This window comes from Marmota monax, unplaced genomic scaffold (assembly GCF_021218885.2).
Source record: "Marmota monax isolate L192 unplaced genomic scaffold, Marmota_monax_Labrador192_F-V1.1 WCK01_AAM20220418_F8-fsc00002, whole genome shotgun sequence".
NCBI lineage: Eukaryota > Metazoa > Chordata > Mammalia > Rodentia > Sciuridae > Marmota > Marmota monax.
This window is the reverse complement of record NW_026693571.1, coordinates 20,457,114-20,473,586: the sequence shown is the minus strand read 5'-3', so window position 1 is coordinate 20,473,586 and position 16,473 is coordinate 20,457,114.

Sequence of the window (16,473 nt, the reverse complement as noted above, 5' to 3'; positions counted from 1 at the left end):
AACTCAACTGCAAGCAGCTACAACTAGGAAAATGACTCTTTGGGGCAGTTTAGTAAGTAATAAATGTGCCTTTTTATCCTTTTCTAGGGTGGTACCTGCTTGGACAAAATAATGGAGGGAGAAAATGTAACAGAACTTTCTTATGAGGTGAGGTAGGAAGTTTAAATACAACATGAGATGGAAATTGAAGAATGACTTCACTGAGTCTCACAGGCAGCAATGAGATATTTTTCTAAGATGGAAAACTAATTGAAATGCTGTGACTTCAGATTGATGTATCATCAGAATCAGAGCTTGAGGTAGAAAACAAGACATTTTGATACAATGTGGACACATGTTACTGCAAACATTTTAAAGGCTTTTCTTATTTATCTAATGTATAAGCAAATTAATTGTAACTCTTCTTTCAGGCAGGAATGGTGTGTGGGGTGGGGGAGTTGGGATGACTTATGATTTATATATAAATCTCCCAGGTATACTTGGTCACAGGCCTGTAGGAAGAGCAAAAAGCTGCCAGTAAAAGCAAAACCAGGGACCTAATTATCTGTTTCTCCTAATAAAATATAATAAACATACCCATAGGTTAGAATACCTAAGTAGTTATTTATTAACACAGAGAGACACCCAAAGGTTACTACATAAAGGTGAAATAAATGCAGGAACTCTATGGTTATTGAGGTGAGGTTAGAGGGAGACATATTTCACATCCAGAGGGTTGAAATCAGAGAATAGAGCTATATCTGTGGCATGGATAAAAATGCAAATGAACACTGGACTAAATCCTGGGTGTAAGATAAATACCCTATAAAATACAGATGTCAATTTGAACAGTAATTGTGATTAGTGCTGTTCAGTAATTGAAAAGAGATGGCAAAGACAGAATCTGAAATCTTCTACATTCAGACCCCCTGGCATGTTGCTATTTGACTCAATTAACTTAAATTACCGAAATATAACTGAATAAGTTATATCATGAGCTATGACTCATCTAAGCACATGCCATTTAGTAAGGAAATTCAGAGTTTTGTTAACTGTAAATTAAGAATTAATGGGCATCCGTACACAACATTTGATCCCAGGAACACAGCTTTCTATTTTCTTAAGGAAGACTAATGGTCTAAAATGGCATCTTGCCTTACTTGTTAAGCAACAGAATGGGAAGACAGGGACTGACTGTGAATTCTAATTTTGAATAATGATTCATCTTACATTAGGTGAGGCAATTAGCTTTCGTTTCCTTGGGTATAAAATGAAACAAATAATGTTCAATTACCTTCTGGGAATATTCTAATGAGAAACTAAAGATTCACATCTATAATTAACTTCAAAAATATAAATTTCTAGTTTATGTAAAAATAATGTTTCAAATTCATCAGTCACATGCAAAAGTATTTGCCAATTCTGTGCTACCTTGCTACCTCTTGAGCTCATAACGTATAATAGTACAAATATGTATTATCTTTCTAGATAAAATAAGTATGAGAAAAAATTAAATTTCTTTATGGAATTTAAAGTTACAAAATTTAAAGCAGAAGAACATTGGCCAAAGCATAGAAAAGGTGATCAATAGAACCAAAGATTGCAGAATAAGATCCACATACTACAAGTCACTGAATTTTTAAAAATAATTACTGTACTGAAGTGAGGAAAAGATAGCTGTTTTAAAAGAATGATGGTGGGGATCCAACATGGCGGCGAGTGGGGAGGCAGCGCTTTCAGTACCTCCTCAATAACAGGGTCAGAGAGATGCATTGATACGCTTAGATTCGACCTGCTGAGAAACTCCTAGCAAAATTCCACTAAAGAGAGACCGGCCGGGAATTGGTAGGATTTTTGGAGGTGACAGTTTGCCCCACATGAGTGAATCTCCGCCACGCAGCGCAGAGGTCCAGACCCGCCAGCCGCTGCCCGCGCGACTCGGCGACTGTCGGCTGCCTGCACACGGCCCCCGCGTCAGGGCCGATAGCCTCCGAGGCGCAGCGCAGCAGGAGCGGTGCAGGGACTCTAGGAAGAGGTCTCTCGCCAAGCCTTCATGAAATAGCGAACCGGGGAGCTGAAACCAACCAGAGACAGACCAGTCCCACCCCTCCCTTCGGACACTCCGGCAAGGAGCCTGGGGCCCGCCATAGCAGAGAGGTGACATCACCAGAGTTCCGCCGACGGAATTCCTTCCCAGCAGAATCCACGTTAGCAGGTGTGTGACTCCCACCCCCTCCAGATACAAGCAGCCAGGAAACCTTGGGAATCTCTCCGGGGGCGTGTCTGTAGGGAAGCAGAGGGGATTCCAGATCCCCACCTCCCCTTAACACCAGCGGCGACACCCAAGATCTTAGCCGCCAGTTTCTGGGGGCGTGCCCACCAAAGGGGTCCGGAAAAATTAAACTGTTGGTTCCCAGATCACCCCACCACAGCACTGGGGCTTAGATGAATGACAGAGAGGGTGTTCATCGTTCGGGATATAGGACACGCGGTGGGGCTGCAAGTGTAATCAGATCCTTGGGGAAACGCCTCTGGTGAACAGGACCTGGCTGGCTGGCTGGCAGGAGGAACAGGGGGAGGGGCCGGATAAGTGAAAGGGCTCTGGACTAACAGGATTGAGAGACTCTCAGGAGCCACCGTACAGGGATTTCTGTCAGCACATAGAGGGCAGAAGCTCGGCTCGGAGGGCACAGCTCCGCCTACTGGAAGAGAAGAAAATGGGATTCAGCCATAGAACAGGTAATTTCAGGCTGCTATTCGCCTGCGGCTAGCAGACAAATTACTCAGGCTCATTGCTAAATAACCCGTGGAAACTGCTTCTTGGAGCCTGCTCTTATCAGAGCATACACCGAGCACAGAGAGGCCGAGCTCCGGCTCCTGGAACTGCGCTGGCCCAGGGCTGAGGAGCCCGCGGAGACTGCTTCTCAGTCCGGGTCCTGCTGAGTACTGTGGAGGTGGATGCCAACCGAGCCTTCGTGGGCAGTGGCAGCAGGACTGAGACGGGGCCTGTGGGGGCCGGTCGGGACTCACCCTTGCTTTGGTCGCCCGGCGGAGGGAACGAGATGCCGCTGTTCGCAGGGGATGCCAGCATGGCAGAGATCTGATGTCATCGGAGAGCGGCCGAGGAGAGAACTTCATCGGTGCCAGCGGCGACGGAAACAGTTGGTCTCCTGGTAGGGAGGGTGAGTCACAGATACCCGAGTCTCTCTCGCTTTGTCGTCGAGCCAGAGGGGAGGAGCGGGGCCGCCGCCCGCGCCCGCAAGGTAGGCAGACCTGCAACCAACCTGCAGATCAAGCCCAGCGGTCTGCAGGCATGGTAGGAGGGGCAGGGCAGAGCCACCGCACGCGCCTGCAAGGTAAGCAGACCTGCGACAGACCAGTGGATCAGGCCCAGCGGCCTGCCATCGTGGTACACACTTCACCCCAACTGGAGTAGGGGCAGAGCAGAGACTTCGCCCGTGCCCAGATCAGGCCCAGCGGCCCGCCTGTGTGGTGGTCACGTGACCCCAATTGGAGTGGGGGCGGAGCGGAACTGCCACCCGTGCCTGCAGGGTGGGCAGACCAGCAACCAACCTGCAGATCAGGCCCAGCTGTCCGCGGGCGTGGTAGGAGGGGCAGGGCAGAGACTTCGCCCGCGCCTGCAAGGTAGGCAGACCTGCGACAGACCTGCGGATCAGGCCGAGGGGTCCGCGGGTGTGGTAGACACCTCACACCAATTGGAGGAGGGGCAGAGCAGAGCCCCCACCCGCGCCTGCAAGGGAGACTTTTCAACTATACAAGAGCAATATAAATATACAGGGGGGGGGAAATTTCAAAAACACAACAGTTTCACCAAGCAGAAAGAAACGCAAGCAGTATGAAAAGACAAGGAAAGAAAGGACCACAAGCAATGCAGGTCAACTCAACTTTAGAAGAGGTAACAGCTGCAGCAGATGGAATGTCAGATAAAGAATTCAGGATATACATGCTTCAGATGATCTGGAGTATCAAGGAAGACATTAGACAGCAAAATCAGACAATGAAAGATCACTTCGACAATGAATTACACAAACAAATCCAGGAAGCAAAGGATCAACTATACAGGGAGATAGAGGTTATAAAAAACAAACAAACAGAAATCCTAGAAATGCAGGAAGCAATAAACCAACTTAAAAACTCAATTGAGAATACTACCAGCAGAGTAGAACACTTAGAAGATAGAACATCAGACAATGAAGACAAAGTATTTCAACTTGAAAAGAACATAGACAGCTCAGCAAGACTGTTAAGAAACCATGGGCAGAACATCCAAGAAATATGGGATAACATTAAGAGACCAAACTTAAGAGTCATTGGGATACAGGAAGGTATAGAACTCCATACCAAATGAATGAGCAATTTATTCAATGAAATAATACGAGAAAACTTCCCAGACTTGAAGAATGAGACAGAATCCCAAATCCTAGAAGCCTACAGGACGCCGAATGTGCAAAATTATAAGAGATCCACACCTAGACACATTATAATGAAGATGCCCAACATACAGAATAAGGAGAGAATTTTAAAAGCTACAAGAGAAAGGAAGCAGATTACATTTAGGGGTAAGCCAATCAGGATAACAGCTGATCTTTCAACACAGACTCTGAAAGCTAGAAGATCCTGGAATAACATATTTCAAACACTGAAAGAAAATGGGTTCCAACCAAGAATTGTGTATCCAGCGAAATTAAGCTTCAGGATGGAAGATGAAATTAAAACCTTCCACGACAAACAAAAGTTAAAAGAATATGCAGATAGAAAACCATTTCTTCAAAACATCCTCGGCAAAACATTACAGGAAGAGGAAATGGAAAATAACAATGAAAACCAACAGTGGGAGGTAGGACAGTAAAGGGGGGGAAATAATCAAAGAGGAAAACAAACCATGTTTAGTAACATAAATAAACAAATATGGCTGGAAGAACAACCCATATCTCAATAATAACCCTAAATGTTAATGGCTTAAACTCACCAATTAAGAGACACAGGCTAGTAGAATGGATCACAAAACAAGACCCAACAATATGCTGCCTACAGGAGACGCATTTGATAGGAAAAGACATACATAGGCTGAAGGTGAAAGGTTGGGAAAAATCATATCACTCATATGGACTTCGGAAACAAGCAGGAGTGTCCATACTCATATCAAATAAAATAGATTTCAAGCCAAAGTTAATCAAAAGGGATAAAGAGGGACACTATGTACTGCTTAAGGGAAACATACACCAACAAGACATAACAATCATAAATATATATGCCCCAAACAATGGTGCAGCTATGTTCATCAAACAAACTCTTCTCAAGTTCAAGAGTCTAATAGACCACCATACAATAATCATGGGAGACTTCAACACACCTCTCTCGCCACTGGACAGATCTTCCAAACAAAAGTTGAATAAGGAAACTATAGAACTCAATAACACAATTAATAACCTAGACTTAATTGACATATATAGAATATACCACCCAACATCAAGCAGTTACACTTTTTTCTCAGCAGCACATGGATCCTTCTCAAAAATAGATCATATATTATGTCACAGGGCAACTCTTAGACAATATAAAGGAGTAGAGTTAATACCATGCATCCTATCTGATCATAATGGAATGAAACTGAAAATCAACGATAAAAGAAGGAAGGAAAAAGCATACATCAATTGGAGAATGAACAATAGGTTACTGAATGATCAATGGGTTATAGAAGACATCAAGGAGGAAATTAAAAAATTCTTAGAGATTAATGAAAACACAGACACAACATATCGGAATCTATGGGACACATTGAAAGCAGTTCTAAGAGGAAAATGCATTGCTTGGAGTTCATTCCTTAAAAAAAGAAAAAACCAACAAATAAATGATCTCATACTTCATCTCAAAATCCTTGAAAAAGAAGAGCAAAACAACAGCAAAAGAAGTAGAAGGCAAGAAATAATTAAAATCAGAGCTGAAATTAATGAAATCGAAACAAAAGAAACAATTGAAAAAATTGACAAAACTAAAAGTTGGTTCTTTGAAAAAATAAACAAAATCGACAGACCCTTAGCCATGCTAGCGAAGAGAAGAAGAGAGAGAACTCAAATTACTAGCATACGGGATGAAAAAGGCAATATCACAACAGACACTTCAGAAATACAGAAGATAATCAAAAATTATTTTGAATCCTTATCCTCCAATAAATTAGAAGATAGTGAAGGCATAGATAAATTTCTTAAGTCATATGATCTGCCCAGATTGAGTCAGGAGGATATAGACAACCTAAACAGACCAATATCAATTGAGGAAATAGAAGAAACCATCAAAAGACTACCAACTAAGAAAAGCCCAGGACAGGATGGGTATACAGCAGAATTTTACAAAACCTTTAAAGAGGAACTAATACCAATACTTTTCAAGCTACTTCAGGAAATAGAAAAAGAGGGAGAACTTCCAAATTCATTCTACGAGGCCAACATCACCCTGATACCTAAACCAGACAAAGACACTTCAAAGAAAGAAAACTACAGACCAATATCTCTAATGAACCTAGATGCAAAAATCCTCAATAAAATTCTGGCGAATCGGATACAAAAACATATCAAAAAAATTGTGCACCATGATCAAGTAGGATTCATCCCTGGGATGCAAGGCTGGTTCAATATACGGAAATCAATAAATGTTATTCACCACATCAATAGACTTAAAAATAAGAACCATATGATCATCTCGATAGATGCGGAAAAAGCATTCGACAAAGTACAGCATCCCTTTATGTTCAAAACTCTAGAAAAACTAGGGATAACAGGAACATACCCCAATATTATAAAAGCAATCTATACTAAGCCTCAGGCTAGCATCATTCTGAATGGAGAAAAACTGAAGGCATTCCCTCTAAAATCTGGAACAAGACAGGGATGCCCTCTCTCACCACTTCTGTTCAACATAGTTCTCGAAACGCTGGCCAGAGCAATTAGACAGACGAAAGAAATTAAAGGCATAAAAATAGGAAAAGAAGAACTTAAATTATCACTATTTGCAGGTGACATGATTCTATACCTAGCAGACCCAAAAGGGTCTACAAAGAAACTATTAGAGCTAATAAATGAATTCAGCAAAGTGGCAGGATATAAAATCAACACGCATAAATCAAAGGCATTCCTGTATATCAGCGACAAATCCTCTGAAATGGAAATGAGGACAACCACTCCATTCACAATATCTTCAAAAAAAATAAAATACTTGGGACTCAACCTAACAAAAGAGGTGAAAGACTTATACAATGAAAACTACAGAACCCTAAAGAGAGAAATAGAAGAAGATCTTAGAAGATGATAAAATATACCCTGTTCATGGATAGGCAGAACTAACATCATCAAAATGGCGATATTACCAAAAGTTCTCTATAGGTTTAATGCAATGCCAATCAAAATCCCAACGGCATTTCTTGTAGAAATAGAGAAAGCAATCATGAAATTCATATGGAAAAATAAAAGACCCAGAATAGCAAAAACAATGCTAAGCAGGAAGTGTGAATCAGGCGGTATAGCGATACCAGACTTCAAACTATACTACAGAGCAATAGTAACAAAAACAGCATGGTACTGGTACCAAAACAGGCGGGTGGACCAATGGTACAGAATAGAGGACACAGAAACCAATCCACAAAACTACAACTATCTTATATTTGATAAAGGGGCTAAAAGCATGCAATGGAGGAAGGATAGCATCTTCAACAAATGGTGCTGGGAAAACTGGAAATCCATATGCAACAAAATGAAACTGAATCCCTTTCTCTCGCCATGCACAAAAGTGAATTCAAAATGGATCAAGGAGCTTGATATCAAATCAGAGACACGCTGTCTGATAGAAGGAAAAGTTGGCTACGATCTACATACTGTGGGGTCGGGCTCCAAATTCCTCAATAGGACACCCATAGCACAAAAGTTAATAACTAGAATCAACAAATGGGACTTACTCAAACTAAAAAGTTTTTTCTCAGCAAAAGAAACAATAAGAGAGGTAAATAGGGAGCCTACATCCTGGGAACAAATCTTTACTCCTCACACTTCAGATAGAGCCCTAATATCCAGAGTATACAAAGAACTCAAAAAATTAGACAATAAGAGAACAAACAACCCAATCAACAAATGGGCCAAGGACCTGAACAGACACTTCTCAGAGGAGGACATACAATCAATCAACAAGTACATGAAAAAATGCTCACCATCTCTAGCAGTCAGAGAAATGCAAATCAAAACCACCCTAAGATACCATCTCACTCCAGTAAGATTGGCAGCCATTATGAAGTCAAACAACAACAAGTGCTGGCGAGGATGTGGGGAAAAGGGTACACTTGTACATTGCTGGTGGGACTGCAAATTGGTGCAGCCAATTTGGAAAGCAGTATGGAGATTTCTTGGAAAGCTGGGAATGGAGCCACCATTTGACCCAGCTATTCCCCTTCTTGGTCTATTCCCTAAAGACCTAAAAAGAGCATGCTACAGGGACACTGCTACATCGATGTTCATAGCAGCTCAATTCACAATAGCAAGACTGTGGAACCAACCTAGATGCCCTTCAACAGACGAATGGATTAAAAAAATGTGGCATTTATACACAATGGAGTATTACTCTGCATTAAAAAATGACAAAATCATAGAATTTGCAGGGAAATGGATGGCATTAGAGCAGATTATGCTAAGTGAAGCTAGCCAATCCCTAAAAAACAAATGCCAAATGTCTTCTTTGATATAAGGAGAGTAACTAAGAACAGAGTAGGGACGAAGAGCATGAGAAGAAGATTAATATTAAACAGAGATGAGAGGTGGGAGGGAAAGGGAGAGAGAAGGGAAATTGCATGGAAATGGAAGGAGACCCTCAGGGTTATACAAAAGAACATACAAGAGGAAATGAGGGAAAAGGGAAAAATAATACAAGGGGGAGAAATGAAGGACAGTAGAGGGGGTAGAGAGAGAAGAGGGGAGGGGAGGGGAGGGGGGATAGTGAGGACAGGAAAGGTAGCAGAACACAGCAGACACTAGTATGGCAATATGTAAATCAATGGATGTGTAATTGATGTGATTCTGCAATCTGTATATGGGCTAAAAATGGGAGTTCATAACCCACTTTAAACAAAGTGTGAAATACGATATATCAAGAACTATGTAATGTTTTGAACAACCAACAATAAAAAAATAAAATAAAATAAAATAAATAAATAAAAGAATGATGGTGAACAATTAGGTATAATATGGGAAAAATGTGGTTAGACCTGACTCATAAGTGTAGACTAAAATCAGTTATGAATGGATGAATGCATTGTGGACCTAAATAGAATATTTAAAGCAATTAAGCTTTTTATTTAAAAAAAATAATTGAAGAGCCTGGTGCAGTGAAGCATGCTTGTAATTCCAGCAATTTGGGAGGCTGAGGCAAGAGAATCGTGCGCTTAAAACCAGCCTCAGAAATTTAGTGAGGCCCCGAACAGCTCAGAGACACCCTGTCTCAAAATTAAAAAAAAAAAAAAAATAAAAAGGGGTAGGGATATCTCTCAAGTTCTTAAGTGCTCCTGGGCCCCATTACCTCCACTCCCAGTGAAAAAAATTAAAAGAACATTTTCTTGATTTGGAGAGTAGTCAGAAATTTCTTACGTAGAATAAAATATATATATTAACCTAAACAAAAATATTGATAAATTGGACTGTTACATAATTATGAAATTCCACCTGCCAAATAATTTCATTTGAAGTGAAAAATAAGCTACAGAATTAATGAAAATACTTGCAATCATATATCTGACTAAAGTTTCACAAATGGTAAATAAAAAGAAGTCCTAAAATCATTCAAAAAGAAGAAAGAAAATACAAGAAAAAAAAATGGGTAACTTAGTTAAACATGGACTTCACACAGAACGGTTATCTAAAGGGCTGTTATACATCTAAAAACTACGCTCGACCACAGTTAAATAATTCCCACCAGATGGCTAAAATTAAGGAAAACTATTAAGAACCAAATCGTGTCTTCCAAAAATTCATATGTGATATCCTAACCCTCTGTACCTCAGAATGGGGTTGTATTTGGAGAGAGAATTTTCATAAAGGTAATTAAGGTTATGTTGGGTCATCAGACTGGGCCCTAATCCAATATGCATGGTGTCCATATGGAGAAGGAGATGAGAACACAGACAGTGCAGAGAGAAGACTCTGTGAAGACAAGAGAAGAGAAGATGGCTTTCTTCAAGACACCAAAAGAAGTTTCAGAAAAAAAACAACCTGACAACACCTTGATCTTGAACTTCTAGCCACTGGAGCATTGAGAAAATCCACTTCAATTCTTTAAGCCACTCAAACTACTCCTTTGCTATGACAGCTCTGGCAATCTAATGCAAGGACAAGACCAAATGTTGGTGGGCAAAGTTGTGTGAAAAACTATATTCACAGGTAGCTGAGGGAGTACGCAACCCTTCTGTAAAACATTTAGGAGTATTTACCAAAGCTCAAAATATATGCTATGATACAACTTCTTCACTCCTACAGTGTAAATATGGGAGTTAGAGGCCATGTACCCTAATATTCATAACACAGCTATTCCAAAAATGTGTCAATCCAATGTCCATCAACAGTGCAGAAGACGATAAGTAAATGTTTTTGTTTTGTTTTGTTTAACTATGTGCCTTTTTGAAGCAATGAGACAAAATGGATGTTTGTTTATTATGTAAAAGCACAAATGAATTTTACCAACATAATTCTGAGAATAATATCACACATGGAAACATGAAAGAGCACATACTATATATTCTCATTTTCTATAAAGTTAAAAAGATAGACACAATTAATTTTCAGTGAATGAAATCAAGATCCTGGTTACTTTCAGGGAGAAAAAGGTAGTGACTGGGAGGGATAAAATTCTGCATTGCCTTGATTTCCTTTCTTTTATTTGTTGATCTGGAAAATGGTACTGTACTAGGACTGCAGGCACTTTGTAAAAACTAAGCTGCAAACTTGTGATTCATGAACTTTTCTGTAGGTAATTATTCTTCAATATAAAGTTCACTTAAAATTCAGAGTGAAGCAATTCTAAAAATGTACTAGGTCGTTATGAAGATTTGCTTTTGATAGTTTTAAAAATATATCCATGGGGCAAAAATGTCACTCTTCTCTCAAAATACTCCAAATGCTCAGCCTCTTAAAGGAAACGCTGAAGACCTGATTTGGCTTCCACTTCAGTTCACTCCCCTCCTGTCACTTAACCCAACACTCCTTTGCTCAAAGTGGCTCCGTGGCTCACACTCTAAGCCTCTGCCACTTCAGGGACTTTGCATAACCTCATTGCTGACTTTCTCACATACAGCAGGTCTCTGATGAAATGACCAACTTTCTCGGTCAGGTCTTTGCCTACCTATTACACTAAAACTCTTCTATAAAGCATCGTTCATTGTACTTTCCTGTTTCATTCTAATAAATTACTTACAACACTGTTCATTAGACATTATCAGTCCCTTCCCAATGCAGCTGTTTTAAATATGGCTTCTGTCAGTTTTTGTTTCTTTTACAGTCTATGCACCTGGAGTATTGCCTGATATGTAGTAGGCACTTGGTAAATACTTTCTTGAAGGAATAAATGAATTAGTTTTCATCTTTATTTTAGTATTAGACAGCAAAATTATTTTGTTACCAAAGATTTTGACAAAATAGATAAATTTCAAATGAGAATAACTTGTGGACTATCCTAGATTATGAATAAAGATAAGAGGAACAACTCACCATAGTACACATTTATTACCATTAAACAAATGGTTTGATTTAGTGCATAAGTTTAACAGATCACAGTAATGTCTACAATGCAATTTGGTAGAAAGATATCACCCTCAAGAAGAAAGAAAGGCCATTATTTCTTATCAAAATAATTGTTCACTATCGTGTAATTACAAATTACATAGCAAATGTAGCTTTCTCAAAAATTAAAATTGCTTAAACAATGCAATTTGAGGTCAATTTCTTGAATTAAAATTTAATATAATCAATGAGGTAATTGGTGGAAGAAAGTGATGTTTAGTGTTGTTCCGGCTTCTTTCATATTCCAGTATTTGTGCTCACCATGTATATGATTTTCATATTTATTCAGTCTGATATGAATTTCCTCTTTATGCACAACACAAGTGTGGTTAGACTGTTTAAAACTACTTTCTTAATTCTACATATTTTGTCCAAAAACCTCATTTTTATAATTCTGTAAATACATCTTATACTTTATATTTCACAATAGTACATTATGTGTCAACACAAACACAATTTTATCTAAGTTTAATATTAGAATTTCCCTTTCCTAAAGAGTACTGTTGAAATGCTCTGTCCTAAGCACTCACTTTGTGAGTTACAGTCCATAGATAATTCTCATTCATAGTTGGCTGATTTGTTTCTTCATTATGAACACTTTGCCATGAGCACTCAGACTGTCCTTTTCCCCTTCATCAGAATTGGTCCATGACCTGCTAGAAAGCATTTCCATGGCACTACAGATAAACATAGCAGGTCACCTTCCATTGATTTATTATTTTATTAGGATTTGAAATCATTATCATGGAAGAATGCTCACCAGGTTATCTTGTTAAATCAAGATCAAGATTAAACTCAGTAGACACTCTCATCTGACTCCCAACTTGCTAAACTTTTATCATTTCCATCTGTTTTATTTCTTTACTCTTAAACCTTTAGATCATAAGTCACTTTTCTTATGTTTCTCTGTCTTCTGGATACCCCACCCACTTCTCTTACTTCTCTGATTCTATTCAATTGTTGCTTCCATGGGCTTTTAATATTTGATATTGTGCTTAGGCTTAAAGAGTGCAATTAAAATACTCTAGAAATGTTGAATATTTCCACACTTTGATGTCAATATAGTGTAAACTACAATGTATAGCACAGTCAGAAGACTAAGTGGCCATGAAGTTGAATCGCTAGCTAGTTTAATATGATTGGCATATGGCTCTACCTCAGAGAGGTCTTCATGTGAGCATGGTCTTCTGTCTTGTTCAGTGACACCTCACTGACTGCCTCCATGACTGTCACATAAGTAGTGTACAGGAAATATTTGCAAACAGGTTAGATTTACTTTTGAATGGGACTCACATAATAAACCTGTATTTCAAATATTCATTTACCTCTCTTAATTATTAAAATTTCTAACTAAGATAATTCCAATGTGTGCTTTGAATGCACTATTGGGAAGAATATGATTCTGTAAATAATGGTATAATGCAATATATTCCATTAAATATATTTATTTTCTTCTAAAATATTATGTAATCAGCCCTCTATATCTACAGGTCTTACATCCATGGATTAAAAATACCTAATATTGAAAATATTTGGTAAAAAATGTGTCTGTACTGATAATGTACAGACTTTTCATGTTATTATTCACTAAACAATACAATATAACAGCTAATTACTTGGCATTTACTTTGTAATAAGAATTATAATAATATAGTGATGATGTAAAGTACATAAGACAATGTTTATAGATATGCAAATACTATATGATTTTATATAAGGGATTTGAGCATTGACAGATTTATGTATTCATGGGAGTCCTGACACCAATCCCCATAGATACTAAAGAGAAAAATAGAGGATTTTCTGTCCATAATTTCAACCCTTTTATGCAAGAGAAAAAAATTAACTCAAAGAATTAATTATGATATTGATGAAAATTACAGGGAAAAAGTGAGTCAAAACCATAACAACATGCAAATTATTTTGACAGAGGTTAGCATGTAAAGAAATCATTTGCAAACATAAAGTTATACCAAAAAAAATATGAGCAGTATCTCTCATCATCCACCTAAAAGGAAAAGATGTTTGCTTGCAAGGACAAAACTTGAAATGATTTGTAAATAGAACTCTTATGATATTCTTCTGGGAAAATTGGTATAGGCTAATAATATTCAGGTTAAGAAAAAGGGATATAAAATTTTGATATCTTTGAATGTTCTGAAATAGATACATAAACAACATAAAATAATTTTATACTCCTATGAGTATTTTAACACAAGCGAAATAAAGAATGCAAGAAAGAACTTCAGAAGATTTATATACTCAGTTTGCCCTTTTTAGTTAATTAAGTGACCTCAATAAAATGGAGGGCATCCATTTTTTAAATCTCAGTATCCCAGGACAGTAGATTATGTCTGAAAATCAAAACCCAAATGGTCATCTAGCTATCAGGGGAAGGAAGATTTCATGGGTGGATTAATTTAGCTTTTTATCTCTTCTATTTCCTTCATAAACTTTTTGTCTTTCCACTACTTTTCACATTACTTTAGAAAAGATCTGGGAAAAGGAAAGTCTCATTAGTCAATTTTTCAGTTCAAATGAGAGAGAAGATGCTAGGAGAGATAGAAAAGACAGAGAGGGAACACACAGCTGTTAGTTAAGATTATTTTTGTGGATTGTTCTGTATTTTCTGTTCCTATTGACTATTAGCCTGTAAAATCAATTATTTTAGTTTTAGAGACTTTTAGTGCAATCTTGTAAAAAGAAGAGATTATTAAAAAAATTAAAATGATAGGAAAAAGAATTCAGGGTTTTATTGTGTTGTTATAAAGCAGAAAGGCAAGTAGGTATCCTGCAAGTCATACCTAACAGATGGGTACAAAAATCCTGGCTTTCCAGGAGGACTGCAGGAGTCTCAGAGGTTGCCAAGAGTAACCAGTTCTGGAAGCCAGTTCCAGGTGGTGTCAAGGACAGGATTATAACCAGATCTACATAGCCACAGAGGCTGCATGAGGAGAGCTTCTGAATCCAGGATACTGAAGAGGAAGGTGAGATTAGTGGAACCAAATAGGAACAGAAAATACAGAAAAGGTTGGCTTTTGACAGACTCATTCAAATTCTAGCTCAATAAATCATTCATGAACCTGTCTTTCTTGTGTTTGTGTCTTATGGACTTTATGTGGATTTTTCAAAGAGTTAGATCAAATAATATGAATGTTTTAAAATTATTATGTGAAAGACTTTGTCATATTTAAAACTTTGTTTTTTCCAGTGCCTACAGTGTATTGTAAAGAGCTACACATTTGATATTTGTTATTTAATTTAATTTAATTTAGTTACAGATGGGATCTCTAGTAACCATGAACCAAATCTAAGAATGACTTATTATTTTTTTTTAATGTTAGAAGAACACTGACAGTGTTTTGTACATAGATAAGATTATTTAAATGCAAAGATATTTACTTAAACACTTGGGAAAATATATAAATAGTAAAATTTTAAAATATAATATTAATGGTATCTTACATTTTTGTACTTATTTAATTTTTAAAACTAATTTTGCTATTATGTTAATTTGATTGGTTTGATGTAATCTACTCATGTATTTAGTAGACAACTTTACTGCTAGGTAAGATTAACAGGCTTAAAAAGATAATGATTCTAAGAACTTATTTATTTACTCAGAAACACGATGTTATTTCATATTAACCTGGGATAGCTAAGAAAAATAAACATTATATACTAATTCCAGTTAATCTCTTTCTATTTCTTTAAAAAGACAATTTTACCAGCAATTTAGTGAGGCACTGATCAACATAGTGAGACCCAGTCTCAAGATATAAAATATAAAAATTGGACTGGAGATGTGGCTCAGTGATTAAAAGTTCCTGAGTTTAATCTCTGGTTAAAAAAGAAAAAAAAATAAAGTGAATTTTGATGGTCTGTAACTATGGTAGCATGATTTTTCTGCTGGAAAACAATTTGTTTATTGATGTATTCGTAATATTTTTGAAGATCTGAAAATGTTTTTTTTTTTTTTCCTACAGGTTGAGAGCAAAATAGGTATCTCTATAACTGAAACATAAAGCACTGCTTGCTGTCCCACAAATATCAAAATATTGCTGTTATGCCTCAGTCTTACACATATTCTAACATCAGCTAACCTGCCCCATAGAATACCTTTTCCCAGGTAGCTTTTGCACAATTAAATTTTACTAAAACAGCAATATCAGAAACCTGATATAAAACAAAGACAATATTTAAAAGACCCCAATACAAAGGTTTTTTGCAAAGGTCATTTCTCATAAAAAGTATTTGTCAAAGGCTTAAATAATATACATATATTGACTATTCTTGAGAAACCTATTACAGTTATTATCTAGAGAGGTGAGCACAGACTAGGAATGCTGCATTTAGGGTACATTCTGTCCTTGGGTTGCATTTTCACTAGTCCCCATTTCCAGGGATGTTACCTACTTAAAATATATCATCATTTCATTTCTGTAAGTGAAAAACTCTCCCTCAAATCTAAAGTTGGTTGATGTTAGAAGGCTATAGTGATATGTGATCATATAATATTTTTTGACATAAAAACTTGATTGTTATTTGTCTTCTTTATTAGAAGTTACTTGCAACATCATGAGGATTCCTAGAAAGGTCTCATGCCCGTCTTCCCTGACTCCCTCAGATTTGAGTGCAGGGTTGTTCTCTCCTGGTCAGAAAGCAG